Here is a 16615-nt window from a genome sequence, read left to right as displayed (position 1 = left end):
AGCTCAGGAGGAAGAGCTGAGGGGCACCACAGCCTCCCAGCATATGCCACCTGAGGCCATCGCCTCACTCTGCCTAATGGGAGGACTGGCCCTCGGTGAGGAAATGTCCCTGCTTGCTGTTATCTATCAGGTTGGCCAATGGGAGCAATGCCTACTGGGAAGCACAGCTTTATAAACATAGCAGAAGGGGCTGATCCTCTCTGAGGCTGGTTTACCTTAGCAACCAGAAGCTCCTGTTCCCTGGAAGGAGTCCAACTCAAAGGGTTCTACGGAGATGCCTGGAGCCAGGTACACAAAGGCATCCCTTCAGGCTTGCGGCCACATTAATGGGAATTAACATTTCCCAGGAATGCAAAGATTTGGTCTCGGCAAACCAATGAGACTGACAAAGTTGCAAGGAAGCGATGAGAACATGCAAACTGGCGCCCAAGGATTTAGCTGTGGCCACCGCAGGGAGGCTGGTTTCTTCTCCCAGCACACAAACAATTGCAAAATGCCCAGCTGCAATTGGAGGCATTAACTGAAGGATTGCAGGCTGCAGATCCAGGCAGGTAGCTCAGCTGGTTAGAGCATGGTGCTGATAATGCCAAGGTCACAGGTTCTATTCTGTGTATAGAAAGGACTCTATAAGACATACTGCATTTTTCACTCCATAAGACGCACCTAGTTTTTAGAGGAGGAAAACAAGAAAAATATTCTGAACGAAACAGTGGATGTATGATTTTTGTGGTTCATGCTGTGGCCACAGACATGATATGTGATTTGACAGTGAATTTGGGGTAGCCCAATGCAAAACCCTGAGAATCCATGTGGATCTGTGCTTTATAACCACATTTTTGCGCCATTGCGGCCCCACGCAACAGTGGGTGTGTGATTTTTTTTGGTGCAGGCTGTAGCCATGGACATTTTATGTGATCTGATGGTGAATTTGGGATGACTCAATGCAAAAATCCTGAGGATCCATGGGCTTTTACCTCCCCTGTCCCAGGCAGCCTCCTTTATCTCTAGCGTCCCTTATCTCCCTCCGATCGCTTGCCAATCAGCTGCTCAGCGGCTTAGTTTCAACACCCCCTTCCCTCTTTCTAAAAAAAGAAAGAAAGCACGATCTGCTTTTTGCCTCTGGGCTCCAGAGACCATGCATTGGCTCCATAAGATGCACACACATTTCCCCTTACTTTTTAGAAGGAAAAAAGTGTGTCATATGGAGCGAAAAATATGGTAATTTGCAGTGACCAGAGGGCCCCTCAGTGGCCAAGAGCAATTTAGTTGCTCATCTAGACCAGTGTTTCCCAAATTTGGTCTCTAGCTGATGTTGGACTCCAACTCTCATTGGCCCCAACCAGCATGGCCAGTGGGCAGGGATGCTGGGAATTGTTCTGAAACATCTGGAGGGCCATAGGTTCACAGCCCCTAATCTAGCTGTGTCTTATTTTCCTTGGTCATTGGGTCCCACCATCACCAAGGAGTTTGCATCCAAAATGGGCTGCATAAGGAAAGAGGGTCTGGGGAGAAGAGTTGTGGGTCAGCGATAGATCGCCTGCTTTGCATGACATCTCCAGGTAGGGCTGGGAAAGAGCCTTGCCCAAAGCCCTAGAGATCTGCTGCCAGCCAGAGCAAACACTACTACTGTGCTAGACAGACCAGTAGTCAGAACTCTGTATCAAACGGCTTCCTGTGAAAGTAGTAGGCGCGATTTAGAAAACCCTCTAGGCCCAAACAAATGTTTTTTGCAGTGGTAAATAAAGGCTAATGCTATTCTAGGCTGCATCAACAAAAGTATAGTGTCCAGATCAAAGGAAACGATAGTACAGTGGTACCTCGGGTTAAGTACTTAATTCATTCTGGAGGTCTTAACCTGAAACTGTTCTTAACCTGAAGCACCACTTTAGCTAATGGGGCCTCCTGCTGCCGCTGCACCGCTGGAGCACGATTTCTGTTCTCATCCTGAAGCAAAGTTCTTAACCCGAAGTACTATTTCTGGGTTAGCGGCGGCTGTAACCTGAAGCGTCTGTAACCTGAGGTACCACTGTACCATTCTATTCTGCCTTGGTCAGACTACACCTGGAGTCCTGTGTCCAATTCTGGGCACCACAGTTTAATAAGGATGTTGACAAGCTGGAACCTGAGCAGAGGAAGGCAACCGAGATGATCTAGGCCAGGGTCTGGAAACCAAGCCTGATGAGAAATGGTTGAAGGAGCGTGGTATCTTGAACCTGGAAGAGAGGAGACTGAGAGGACTTTTGATAGCCATCTTCAAATATCTCAAGGTTTATCACATGGGTAGGCAAACTAAGTCCCAGGGGCCGGATTTGGACCAATCCCCGTCTAAATCCAGCGGTTGGTCCGGGAATCAGTGTGTTTTTACATGAGTCGAATGTGTGTTTTTATTTAAAATACATCTCTGGGTTATTTGTGGGGCCTGCCTGGTGTTTTTACATGAGTAGAATGTGACCTTTTATTTTAAATGCATCTCTGGGTTATTTGTGGGGCATAGGAATTTGTTCATTTTTTTCCAAAATATAGTCCGGTCCCCGACAAGGTGTGAGGGACGGTGGACTGGCCCCTGGCTGAAAAAGTTTGCTGACCCCCTGGTTTATCATATGCAAGCAGGAACAAGCTTGTTTTCTCCTGCTCTGGAGGGTAGGACTCGAAGCACTGGCTTCAAGTTACATGAAAGGAGATTCAGACTACAGTGGTGCCTCGCAAGACGAAATTAATTCGTTCTGCGAGTTTTTTCGTCTTGTGAATTTTTCGTCTTGCGAAGCACGGTTTCCCATAGGAAATGCATTGACGGTTTCCCATAGGAATGCATTGGCGGTTTTAAGAAAAAGACGTTTTCATCTTGTGAAGCAAGCCCATAGGGAAATTCGTCCTGCGAAGCAACTCAAAAAACAAAAAACTCTTTCATCTTGCGAGTTTTTCGTCTTGCGAGGCATTCGTCTTGCGAGGTACCACTGTAAATATCGGGGGGGGGGGGGGATTCTGATAGTAAAGAGGCGTTTGACAGTGGAATGGACTTCCTCAGGATGTTGTGGAATCTCCTTCCTTGGAAGCTTCTAAGAAGAAGTTGGGTGGCCTCCTGTCATGGATGCTTTAGTTGAGATTCCTGCATTGCCAGGGGTTGGACTAGATGACCCTAGGGGTCCTCAGGGTGATTCTAAGTTCATCTTGCACCCAGTGAAAACATTTTTTTTTTTATTTGTATGAAAGTAATTATTTGTTCTCCTTCACGGATCACTGCCTTGCCGTGGCGAAGGGGCTTGAATAACTCAGAGAAGCTATGAGCTATGCCATGCAGGGCCACCCAAGATGGACAGGTCATAGTGGAGAGGTTCGTATAGTTAAAGCTATGGTTTTCCCAGTAGTGATGTATGGAAGTGAAAGCTGGACCATAAGGAAGGCTGATTGCCGAAGAATGGATGTTTTTGAATTATGGTGCTAGAGGAGACTCTGGAGAGTCCCATGGACTGCAAGAAGATCAAACCTATCCATTCTGAAGGAAATCAGCCCTGAGTGCTCACTGGAAGGACAGATCCTGAAGCTGAGACCCCAATACTTTGGCCACCTCATGAGAAGAGAAGACTCCCTGGAAAAGACCCTGATGTTGGGAAAGATGGAGGACACAAGGAGAAGGGGACGACAGAGGACGAGATGGTTGGACAGTGTTCTTGAAGCTACCAGCATGAGTTTGACCAAACTGTGGGAGGCAGTGGAAGACAGGAGGGCCTGGCGTGCTCTGGTCCATGGCGTCACAAAGAGTCGGACGCAACTAAACGGCTAAAGAACAACAATAATTATTTGTTCTCCAAAGCAACCCTTGTCATTTGAGTCTGGCAGTACATTGTGATTGTCACCTCCCTCCTCCCCACACCTTTCTGGCAGGCTTCTTGTGTCATAGCAGTTGCGCCACAAGCAGGGACTGAACAAGCTGGAGGAAACAGCACCTGTTGAGTTTCTGTTTCTGGCACTGCCATTGTGGCTTTTTCTTTAATGCCTTTGCTCACAGCCTCTATTTGCTTTCGAGCCTGCGTCTCTGTTGTCCTTTTTGGGACCCCAGCTTTATGTGCACTGGGAGGTTATTCGCGGTCAAAGCCAGACCCTCCCCCACAACTCCATTCATTCCCTGGCACCTCTCCTCCCCCTGCGGATACTCCCCCCTCTCCATCCCAGATTAAATGTGGTGGGGGTCTGCATAGGGAACTTGGCAACCAAAGCCTGATTAAATCCTGATGTCTGCTCTGAGCTCCTTTCTCCACTACCAACGACTTCGTTTCTCTTTCTCTTCCAGTTAAGAAGAAGACGTTTAACAGAACAAGGGGGAAGTGGGAAGGGAAACTGCTGCCGAGTTGGATAATAATCATTTTCATTTTTTTAAAAAAAGAACTTGTTTTTACCCTAAACGTATATGCAAAACAAAACCGAAACAAAAAACCTAACAGCAACAACCTGGACAAATATAAACTCAAATATGAAAAGCCCCCAAATGTACAGCTATACTGTAGTTCAGTGTTCACCAATCCGGTGCCCACCAGATGCGCTCTCCCATCAGCTGGGGTCTGATGGGAGTTAAAATCCAAAACATCTGGAAGGCACCCAGGGGGTGGAGGCTACTATAGTTGATGACTTGACGGACACTTAATGAAAGTTGTAGAGTTGGAAGGAACCCTGAGGACCATCTAGCTCACTGTTTCTCAACCTGTGGGTCCCCAGATGTTGTTGGACTACAATTCCCATCATTCCTAGCCAGCATGATCAGTGGTCAGGGATGATGGGAGTTGTAGTCCAACAACATCTGGGGACCCACAGGTTGAGAACTGCTGAAACCCATGGGTAGGCAAACTAAGGCCCGGGGGCCAAATCTGGCCCAACCGACTTCTAAATCTGGCCTGTGGACGGTGCAGGAATCAGCGTGTTTTTACATGAGTAATAATAATAATATAATAATTTATTATTTATACCCCGCCATTCTGGCTGGGTCTCCCCAGTCACCCTGGGCAGCTTCCAAATAAGTACAGTGGTACCTCGGGTTACAGACGCTTCAGGTTACATACGTTTCAGGTTACAGACTCTGCTAACCCAGAAATAGTACCTTGGGTTAAGAACTTTGCTTCAGGATGAGAACAGAAATCGTGCTCTAGCGGCGTGGCAGCAGCGGGAGGCCCCATTAGCTAAAGTGGTGATTCAGGTTAAGAACAGTTTCAGGTTAATAACGGACCTCCAGAACGAATTAAGTTCTTAACCCAAGGTACACTGTATTAAAATACAGTGGTCTGTTAAATATTAAAAGCTTTCCTAAACAGGGCTGCCTTCAGATGTCAGAGTAGAATGTTTCCTTTTGTTTAAAATGCATCTCTGGGTTATTTGTGGGGCATAGGAATTCGTTTATTTCCCCCCTTCAAAACATAGTCCGGCCCCCCACAAGGTCTGAGGGACAGTGGACTGGACCCCTGCTGAAAAAGTTCACTGACCCCTGATCTAGCCCAAGCCCCCTGCAATGCAGGAATATGCAGCTGTCCCATACAGGGATCGAACCTGCAACCTTGGCATTATTAGCAAGCACCATGCTGTAACCAACTGAGCTATCCAGACTACTGACTTATAAAGCAATCAATAAAGGCACACACAGAGATATTGCCCTTATGCATGGGTAAGTCAGAAATACATCAAACTAATTTCAGTAAGACGCATAGCAGAATCCTATACATGTGCAAATAAGTCCCACAGCTTTCCATGACGCTTCTTCTGAGATAAATGGGCAACAGCAGCAACATCCTATCTCCATTCCCAATGTCATAGAAGGTTGTTCTGACACGCACATCCCTTATTATGAATCTTTTATTCTCCGGTGTTCATGTGATATCGCTCTGCCTAAAGCCCTGTATACAACGTGTGTGTATGTGTGTGTGTGATATTGCATATTCCGGCGTGCATGCATAAAATGTGTGCAAGCTATCGCTGCTTGCTGGTGTTAACAGCTGCAAGGGAAAAGGACCAGCTAGAAGTGGGTCACAAGCATACCCTAGTTTTAATATATTATTATTAACCAGAGATTAGAAGATAAGACTCCTCTTCAATTCCATTTAGGCTTTTCTCATGCAAATGAAGGCTTTTCTTCACTGGAAGAGCCTCCCACATTTAATTTTGTGCACTTAATTTCAGTAATGATCTGTCCAGGAAACCAGAATTGTTCTTCCAGACTATTTGAGCACCCTAATTTTTCCTTTGTTTTGTTTGGGGCTGAAGTGTGTGGAACCATAGAGAAAAGCATGGGATTAGCAGATAGCCTAAACCAAGCTCCTTTTCTTTGTTTCTGTTATTATTCTTGTGTCTTTGGCAGAGCTGAGCATTCATCTGCGGTTCGGCACCACAGTGGGGTAGCAACTTCATCCTGAACTCTGTCTATTCCTGAACTTACTCTTTTTTCTGTGTTGCATCCCAATCCTTTGTGTGTTTGCTTAGAAAAGGAAGGGTGGCTAAGGGCCCTTCCAGATTAAGGTTTCCTTGCAGGTGTATTCTGCAATATGTTCCTGATGCAAAAACAGTGTGGGATAACCAGCCACATATAACCAACATGCTTAAGTTTAATGCATGGGTAGGCAAACTAAGGCCCAGGGGCTGGATCCGGCCCAACTACCTTCTAAATCCGGCCCGTTGGCGGTCTGGGAATCAGCATGTTTTTACATGAGTAAAATGTGTCCTTTTATTTAAAATGCATCTGTGGCTTATTTGTGGGGCCTGCCTGGTGTTTTTACATGATTAGAATGTGTGCTTTTATCTCTGGGTTATTTGTGGCATATAGGAATTCGTTCATTCCCCCCCCCCCATCAAAATATAGTCCACCTTCTGCCCCCCCAAGGTCTGAGGAACAGTGGACTGGCCCTCTGCTGAAAGGTCAGTTTGCTGACCTCTGGTTTAATCAATACATGAAAGGGTTAATACCATAGAGTAAGCTGTCCTGCAAGGCTTAGCTAGGTCACTCCCCCTCTCTTTGGGAGGAAATGTTAATCAAGCCTTTGTCCCCACCCAACCCCGTCTACCTGGGAAGCTCAAGGTGTGAGGCCTGAGCTGGTTGCTCCAAGCTCAGACCACATGGCTCCAACAAGCCATTCTTGTGTACCTTTACCAATAATTTACCTTTGACGTGTTTTTGAACTGCTAGGTTGGCAGGAGCAGGGACCATGCAACGGGAGCTCACCCCGTCGCGGGGATTTGAACCGCTGACCTTCTGATCAGCAAGTCCTAGTCTCTGTGATTTAATTGGAGAAACGTTGGAGGGTATGGAGTTATCAGACCCCTGAACTTTCTGAAGGCAATCCTGTAAAGGGAAGGGTTTTTTTAATGTTTAATGTTTGCTTATGTCTTTAGATATGTTGGAAGCTGCCCAGAGTGGCTGGGGAAACCCAGTAAGATGTGTGGGCAGTGGCGTCGCAATGGGGGGTGGGCGGGGGGGGGCAGTGCACCCAGGGTGCCATGTTGAGGGGGTGACAAGAAAGCACCCTGCTGGGGCTCTCGGCGGTGCGAGCAGCCATCGTGCCATCGCAGCCGCATGTGGAGGATCCCCAGTTTGCGGCTGCAACCACTATGTACATGTGTAGTGGCGCATGCATGCACTGTATGTAACGCCACCGCACTTGCATTGTACATAGTGGTTTGCTGCTGAAGAAGAAGAAGAAGAAGAAGAAGAAGAAGAAGAAGAAGAAGAAGAGGAGTTTGGATTTGATATCTCGCCTTTCACTCCCTTTAAGGAGTCTCAAAGCGACTAACATTCTCCTTTCTCTTCCTCCCCCACAACAAACACTCTGTGAGGTGAGTGGGGCTGAGAGACTTCAAAGAAGTGTGACTCGCCCAAGGTCACCCAGCAGCTGCATGTGGAGGAGCGGAGACGTGAACCTGGTTCCCCAGATTACGAGACTACCACTCTTAACCACTACACCACACTGCTGCTGGCGCCACTCCAGCTCTGTACAGATGGGGATGGGTTCCCTCCGTCGCTGCTACAGCGTATGGTGCTGGAGTGGCGCTGCCAGCAAACCGCTATGTAGAGCGCATGTGTGGCATTGCTACATATGGCACATGTACCCTACGTAGCGACACCTCGCCCCGGGTGTCACGATGCCTTCATTCGCCCCTGTGGGGGGGGGGAATAAATACCGTGGACCTTTGGGTTACGTTATGTAACTTTCGGGTTGTGAGCGCGGCAAACCCGGAAGTGTATACTTCCAGGTTTCACCGCGCGCACATACGCAGAAGCGCATGTATGCAGAAGCAGCGCCTCTACTTAAGTAATTTTCGGGGTGTGAAAAGACCCCTGGAATGAATTATCATATTTTTTGCTCTATAAGACTCACTTTTTCCCTCGTAAAAAGTAAGGGGAAATGTTTGTGCGTCTTATGAAGCGAATGCAGGCTGCGCAGCTATCCCAGATGCCAGAACAGCAAGAGGGTTGCTGCTTTGACTGTGCAGCGATCCCTCTTGCTGTTCTGGCTTTTGAGATTCAGAATATTTTTTTTCTTGTTTTCCTCCTCCAAAAACCAGGTGCGTCTTGTGGTCTGGTGCGTCTTATAGAGCGAAAAATACGGTAGATGCATATCCGGAGGGTCCACTGTAGTAAAATTATCATTATGGAATGGGACGTCCCTCTTTTCACCAGAGAAATCTTGGAGGGCATTCCAAGAGAAACATGAGCAGACTTAAGGGCACCCCACAATGAAAAGGACATCTGGAGGGACCCTGAATTCAGGAGGACACACCCCCAAATAAGCACATATAGAATTACAGCCTGATCTACTGCATGTTTGCTAGGAACAAAGGCCGACTCTATCTGGTGACCCTTCCAAGGAAAGTGTGTGCAAGGGCGCCGCCTTAAAGTAACAATTTCCAGTCAATACCCTTTGTTCCAATTTCAGAAGGTCTGGAGCGTTACATGAGCGTCATGTGAGTGTTGGAGACGAGAATGCCTCGGCTGCAACCCTTTGTGGAAAGCTTGTGTGATTTTGAAGCCTTTAAAAAATATTTTTTTAAAAATGGGCTTACACTTTCATAGACCACAGTCTACTTCGTCAGAGGCATGGTTTTACCTATGGGTGCAACATGAATCATTTTGGGAAGGTGAAGAGGAGCAAAGCTGCTGCAACGAATCAGGTACAGTGGTACCTCGGGTTAAGAACTTAATTCGTTCCGGAGGTCCGTTCTTAACCTGAAGCTGTTCTTAACCTGAAGCACCGCTTTAGCTAATGGGGCCTCCTGCTGCTGCCGCGCCGCCAGAGCACAATTTCTGTTCTTACCCTGAAGCAAAGTTCTTAACCCGAGGTACTATTTCTGGGTTAGCGGAGTCTGTAACCTGCAGCGTATGTAACCTGAGGTACCATTGTACTGCCTGCTATGCATTGCTCACCTTCTTTACCCTGTTCATCTATGGGACTCCATTGGTCCTAAGTGAAAATTGTTAACTAAATCACATATAGGGTTGCCATATTTCAAAAAGTAAAAACCAAGACACCCTGAAATTTGTTGAGCTTTGTTTTTACCAAAACACCCAAAAAAACCTCTCTATCTATAGCTATAGCTATGTAGTGCTTTTTTTTCTTTAAAAATGTTTAGGGGTACTCTCATTTTGACTCAAGAAAATCACCTTTTATAGTTCAACTGGGGAAATTAAATACAGTAAATACAACAGAACTGACCAATGACTGCGCTAGATTCCAACTCCTACTTCACACATTAAACACTCGCTTCTTTCTGAGACTCAGCAAACACCGTGACAAGAAATGAGGCTGCCATCGGGGGTAGCAACGGAACTGACGATTCACCATGCTAGAGGAGAAACTAATTTTTTTAAAAAAAACATTTTGTTTCTTCTCCCGTTAGATTCACAAAATGTTTAGGGGTATTGTTATGTACTGAGCTGAATCCTAGAACAATAGGATCCAGAATGCAGCAGTCTGATTGGTCCACAGGAGCCACCCAATCCAGCTCCAGGTGGAAGTGAATCAGCGACTTGATTGGCCTGCAGGAGCAGCCAATCAGGCTCCTGGATGAAGTGAATCAGCAACCTGATTGGCCTGCAGGAGCACCCCCCTGTGTCCCCCCCCCCAGAAAAAAGCACTGTGTGTGTGTGTGTGTGTGTGTGCAATGGAATTTCTTAAAATGTGAGCCTCCACCTGCATCCTAAAGTGAGTCAGTCCATTCTACCACCTGGAATTCTACCACACCACATTCCATTCAGCCGTTTGTTAATTGTATACAGTGGTACCTTGGGTTACAGATGCTTCAGGTTACAGACTCCGCTAACCCAGAAATATTACCTCGGGTTAAGAACTTTGCTTCAGGATGAGAACAGAAATTATGCAGCGGTGGCGCAGTGCCAGCGGGAGGCCCCATTAGCTAAAGTGGTGCTTCTGGTTAAGAACAGTTTCAGGTTAAGAACGGACCTCCGGAATGAATCATGTACTTAACCTGAGGTACCGCTGTATTTTTGTTGTTATATACTTATTTATACCCCACCTTTTTCCTTGACAGAGACTCAAGGCAGTTAGTTTACAATACGGTCAGCTGGCAGTTATAAGCTTTCGCACACTCAGGGACCTCAGGGTTCCTGGTCCCAGAGAAGACGGTCGCGGCAGTCACCCAAGCTCACTTGCTATCCCCCTTCAGACCTTGTGGGTAGGAAAGATGTGGGCAGCAATCACCCCTCCGCAGATGCAACTGCAGTGGCGTAGCGTGGGGGTGCAGGGGGGGCCGGCTGCTCCGGGCGCAACATCTGGGGGTTAGGGTTAGGGGGCGCAAATCTATGGGTTAGGGGGCGCAAATCCACAGGTTAGGGGGCGCAAATTACTTGCCTTGCCCCGGGTGCTGACAACCCACACTACGCCACTGTGCAACTGCCAAGCACCTGAGTTTGCCTTCTGTTTCTTGCAAACGCAGACAAGGCCGATCATGCACGACTAATGATGAATGGCAATTTCAGACCTCTGCAGCCCCAGGAACTGATGCAGGGACCCTCGTCAAACAGGGAAAGCAGAGGGAGCAAGAGGCCTTCCTAAGACTGTGTGTCTTCTTCTTGTTGTTGTTTCCAAGCGTAAAACACTGATGTTGCAGCCAAGGCTGATTGATAGAGACATAGCAGAGGTGTGACACATTTTGTAGGATGCAGGAACGGCAACTTCTTATCTGCTTGCTTGGTCCTTGGGAACAGAGATTTGCTGTACAGCAGAGGGAGGGACTGTTCTCCGACTCAAGGGCCGCATTCCTCATTTGCAGCCTTCAGGAGGTCCCATGCCGAGGATTCGGGGGGGGGGGGGAGCAGAGACAAAATACGGCAGAGCCATGGCCATGACCCTGAATGTTCTACCTTAGGCTACATTCCAGTCACTCAAGAGTTAATGGTTTCTACACATATAGAAAGATAAATAGATAGATGATAGATAGAAAGATAGATAGATAGATAGATAGATAGATAGATAGATAGATAGATAGATAGAGACAGTGGCGTAGCGTGGGTTGTCAGCACCCGGGGCAAGGCAAGTAATTTGCGCCCCCTAACCTGGGGCAAGGCAAGTAATTTGCGCCCCCCCCCGCTGCACTGTCCCTCCCCCAGATAGTCCCTCGCTCTCTCTCCGCTCCGCACCGCACGCCTGGCACCCTCCCCTCCACAGTGGGCGGCGACCCGGCGGCTCGGATCGGATTTGCACAGCCAGCACTGCAGTGAGAGAGAGTGAGTGAGCCAGGTATAGGCAGAGAGCTGCGAGTGCGAGCACAGCCCCCCCCCAGATGTTGCGCCCGGTGCGGCCGCCCCCCCCCCTGCAGTCCCCACGCTACGCTACTGGATATAGATAGATACTGTAGATAGACAGATAGATGGATGGATGGATGGATAGATAGATGATAGAGATATACTATTCATTTATATCTGCACAACCATTGTAAATCTCTTCAGGGTGCCTTAAGGCAAGCAATTCGTAAATGAAATAAGTATTATCCTTCAGCCAGGAAAGCCATTGGCATAAGTCACAACTCAAGGACACATTCCAGTGAAGCGAAAGCACCAAGGGAGGGGGCAAAGCAGGGCCTGTAAGGGAGGGGGGCTGGAGAAAGAGAGAGATTGAGTTGGAAGTTTAGGTGCAACTCAGCTTGCAGAAGAGAAGCTTTCATGGAGCTAAGACACAGTGAGGAACCTCTGATTCCAATACAGCGGTACCTTGGGTTAAGTACTTAATTCGTTCCGGAGGTCCGTACTTAACCTGAAACTGTTCTTAACCTGAAGCACCACTTTAGCTAATGGGGCCTCCTGCTGCTGCCGCGCCGCAGGAGCATGATTTCTGTTCTTATCCTGAAGCAAAGTTCTTAACCTGAAGCACTATTTCTTGCTTAGTGGAGTGTGTAACCTGAAGCGTATGTAACCCGAGGTGTATGTAACCCGAGGTACCACTGTACTGTCCCTGTCACTTTATCTCTATGCTGTCTTCTCTCTTTATCTCTCTGTTGTTTAGACGGATGCATCCTGTTTACAGCTTCTTCCTCCGCCTCCTCCTCCTCTCAGACCTTAAGATAAGCAATCACCCTGGAACTCCTGTCTGAGAACAAAGGAGCAAGTATGGCTCTAGATTAATTAGGTTAGAATGAGAATTTTAACTATCCAAGTTATGTTGCGGTTGTTTTAGGCATCCGCCTGTCTCGAGAGATAATGGAGTGAGCCTCTGTGGGTCAAGTCAAACCGCTGCCTTAGCAGCACCAAAGTGACCTCCCTGGGCTGCAAGCCTGGGCAGGGTGTGTGGAGGTCCTGGGCTGCCTAGATGACACATGACCCCCCTCTCAGCCTTGCCAGTGTGGCCCAAACGAAAGCAGAGCAATCATGGGCCCGGTCTTATTCAACATCTTTATCAACGACTTGGATGATGGACTCAAGGGCATCCTGATCAAATTTGCAGATGACACCAAACTGGGAGGGGTGGCTAACACCCCAGAAGACAGGATCACACTTCAAAACGACCTTGACAGATTAGAGAACTGGGCCAAAACAAACAAGATGAATTTTAACAGGGAGAAATGTAAAGTATTGCACTTGGGCAAAAAAAATGAGAGGCACAAATACAAGATGGGTGACACCTGGCTTGAGAGCAGTACATGTGAAAAGGATCTAGGAGTCTTGGTTGACCACAAACTTAACATGAGCCAACAGTGTGACGCGGCAGCTAAAAAAGCCAATGCAATTCTGGGCTGCATCAATAGGAGTATAGCATCTAGATCAAGGGAAGTTATAGTGCCACTGTATTCTGCTCTGGTCAGACCTCACCTGGAGTACTGTGTCCAGTTCTGGGCACCACAGTTCAAGAAGGACACTGACAAACTAGAACGTGTACAGAGGAGGGCAACCAAAATGGTCAAAGGCCTGGAAACAATGCCTTATGAGGATCGGCTAAGGGAGCTGGGCATGTTTAGCCTGGAGAAGAGGAGGTTAAGGGGTGATATGATAGCCATGTTCAAATATATAAAAGGATGTCACATAGAGGAGGGAGAAAGGTTGTTTTCTGCTGCTCCAGAGAAGCGGACACGGAGCAATGGATACAAACTACAAGAAAGAAGATTCCACCTAAACATTAGGAAGAACTTCCTGACAGTAAGAGCTGTTCGACAGTGGAATTTGCTGCCAAGGAGTGTGGTGGAGTCTCCTTCTTTGGAGGTCTTTAAGCAGAGGCTTGACAACCATATGTCAGGAGTGCTCTGATGGTGTTTCCTGCTTGGCAGGGGGTTGGACTCGATGACCCTTGTGGTCTCTTCCAACTCTATGATTCTATGATTCTATGATTCTATGATTCTATGGGCATAGCCAGGATTTATGGGGGGTGGCAGGGTTTGTGTTAAGCGGGGGACAGAACCTCAGTTTGTTAAGTATTTTGTATTGATGTATTTGATTTAGGGGACGTGAGTGGCGCTGTGGGTTAAACCACAGAGCCTAGGACTTGCCGATCAGAAGGTTGGCGGTTCGAATCCCCGCAACAGAGTGAGCTCCCGTTGCTCGGTCCCTGCTCCTGCCCACCTAGCAGTTCGAAAGCACTTCAAAGTGCAAGTAGATAAATAGGTACCGCTCCGGCGGGAAGGTAAATAGTGTTTCCGTGCGCTGCTCTGGTTTGCCAGAAGCGGCTTAGTCATGCTGGCCACATGACCCGGAAGCTGTATGCCGGCTCCCTCGGCCAATAAAGTGAGATGAGCGCCGCAACCCCAGAGTCGGTCACAACTGGACCTAATGGTCAGGGGTCCCTTTACCTTTATCTTTTACTGATAAGATGCATCAAAAAAGCAACTGTACCAAAAGGAATTGTTGTGAAAATAACAAATCTTTGAGACTGGGGTGCCAAATTTTGTCCTTGCTTCATATTGCCAAAAATCTACCCTCTGGCCACATACTACAAACTTGTTCTTTCAGAGGGTGAGCAACCCCATCCAGGGCAGGTAAATGGCCAATCTCCTGGACACAGGAACCACCACCCACAGTGCCTCCATCTCACCAGGGTTCAAGCTCAGTTTGTTATCCCTCATCCATTCTGCAGCTGCATCCAGACAATGTTCCAAGGATGGTAGAAGGGTCCCTGCCTTCTACCACCCTGAATGCCCGTCCCCTCCAGGATGTTTCCCAAGCAGTCTCAAACTGCGCCTGCGCACCTCTGGTCTCTGTTTTGCTCTCCTCATTAGCCTGACCAGCGGGGAGGGGCGTTTGTTGCAGCAGGAGAGAGAGATTCCCTGGATTCTTCAGCAGCCTCTTGACCAGGGATCAGCAAACATTTTCAGCAGGGGGCCGGTCCACTGTCCCTCAGACCTTGTGGGGGACCGGACTATATTTTTTTTTGGGGGGGGGGAATGAATGAATTCCTATGCCCCACAAATAACCCAGAGATGCATTTTAAATAAAAGCACACATTCTACTCATGTAAAAACACACTGATTCCCGGACTGTCCGCGGGCCAGATTTAGAAGATGATTGAGCCGGATCTGGCCCCCGGGCAGTGGCGTAGCGTGGGGGGTGCAGGGGGCCCGGCCGCACCAGGCGCAACATCTGGGGGGGGGGCGCGCTCGCACTTGCAGCTCTCTGCCCCTACCTGGCTCACTCACTCTCTCTCACTGCAGTGCTGGCTGTGCGAATCCGATCCGAGCCGCCGGGTCGCCGGCCATTGTGGAGGGGAGGGTGCCAGGCGTGTGGTGCAGTGCGGAGAGAGCGCGAGGGACTATCTGGGGGAGGGACAGTGCAGCGGGGGGGGGGGGGGGCGCAAATTATTTACCTTGCCCCGGGTTAGGGGGGCGCAAATTACTTGCCTTGCCCCGGGTGCTGACAACCCACGCTACGCCACTGCCCCCGGGTCTTAGTTTGCCTACCCATGCTCTTGACGTTCCTCCTCTGCTTCAGCCTTTGCGTCTGAACTGTTCCCTGTCACTGGCTCTCCCCCTCACTAAACCCTGCTGCCCCTTAAGCACCCCACATCCCCCACCAATCTGCTCCTCTGTGTCCCACCACAAACTCCCTGTCTCAGAACCTTCCTCTTCTGGGGTTTCCCTTGGGGGTCCCCCAGCTGGTGCCTCCCGCCACTTGTCTTTGTCCAGCCAGTCCGCGACACCACTGTGTGTGAGCAACATGGTATCACTGTCGTGGCGAGATCAAACATGGGAGAAGATTTCTGCCCTTCTTGCACTGTGGCACAAAGGCCTGCGAACCGCTCCGCCCTCCCATCACCCTCACCTTGCCCTCATTGCCAGTGGCGTAGCGTGGGTTGTCAGCACCCGGGGCAAGGCAAGTAATTTGCGCCCCCTAACCCGGGGCAAGGCAAGTAATTTGCGCCCCCCCCCCCGCTGCACTGTCCCTCCCCCAGATAGTCCCTCGCTCTCTCTCCTCACCACACGCCTGGCACCCTCCCCTCCACAGTGGGCGGCGACCTGGCGGCTCGGATCGGATTCGCACAGCCAGCACTGCAGTGAGAGAGAGTGAGTGAGCCAGGTAGGGGCAGAGAGCTGCGAGTGCGAGTGCGCCCCCCCAGATGTTGCGCCCGGTGCGGCCGGCCCCCCCTGCACCCCCCACGCTACGCCACTGCGCCCATCACCCTCGCCTTGCCCTCATTCCAGACGGTTCAAGTACTTGGGTTGCGTAAAATGTAGTAAATTTTTATGTGGCTATTGCGCTAAGGATGCCTCTGATGTACCTCATTGCCAAAGGCGCAAGGAACGGACCTGTCAGTGAGTTGCACGGTTTAGCTTTGTGCTTCATTGAAGAACTGCACAGGTCCCCTCCCATTCCCCTCCATTCACTTTCTCCAGATCTCAGTTATTTGGGGAAGGAGGGAAAGGCACGGGCTGCACCAGCCTCCGGCTGCTCTCCTGAGCGTCTCCCTCGCGTTGGCAATCTCCTGCCAGGCTCTCGCCTCGTGTCGCGACGCCCCGCCTCAAGTCTCGCCTCTCCGCGCCGCCTCCCTCCCTCGAGGTGGGTGTGTGGCGTTTTCATTCAGACTTTTTGGCCGGCTTGCTCTTGACGTCAGGGAGGCGTGACCAATCAGAACCCCGGATCCCGGGCCTACAGAGTCCCATCCCCATCTGGCCATGGGTCAGGTGACGCTCCCACTTGCCTATTTAGAAA

This window comes from Podarcis tiliguerta (assembly GCF_965153285.1).
Source record: "Podarcis tiliguerta genome assembly, chromosome: 11".
NCBI lineage: Eukaryota > Metazoa > Chordata > Lepidosauria > Squamata > Lacertidae > Podarcis > Podarcis tiliguerta.
This window is presented reverse-complemented; position numbering follows the sequence as displayed.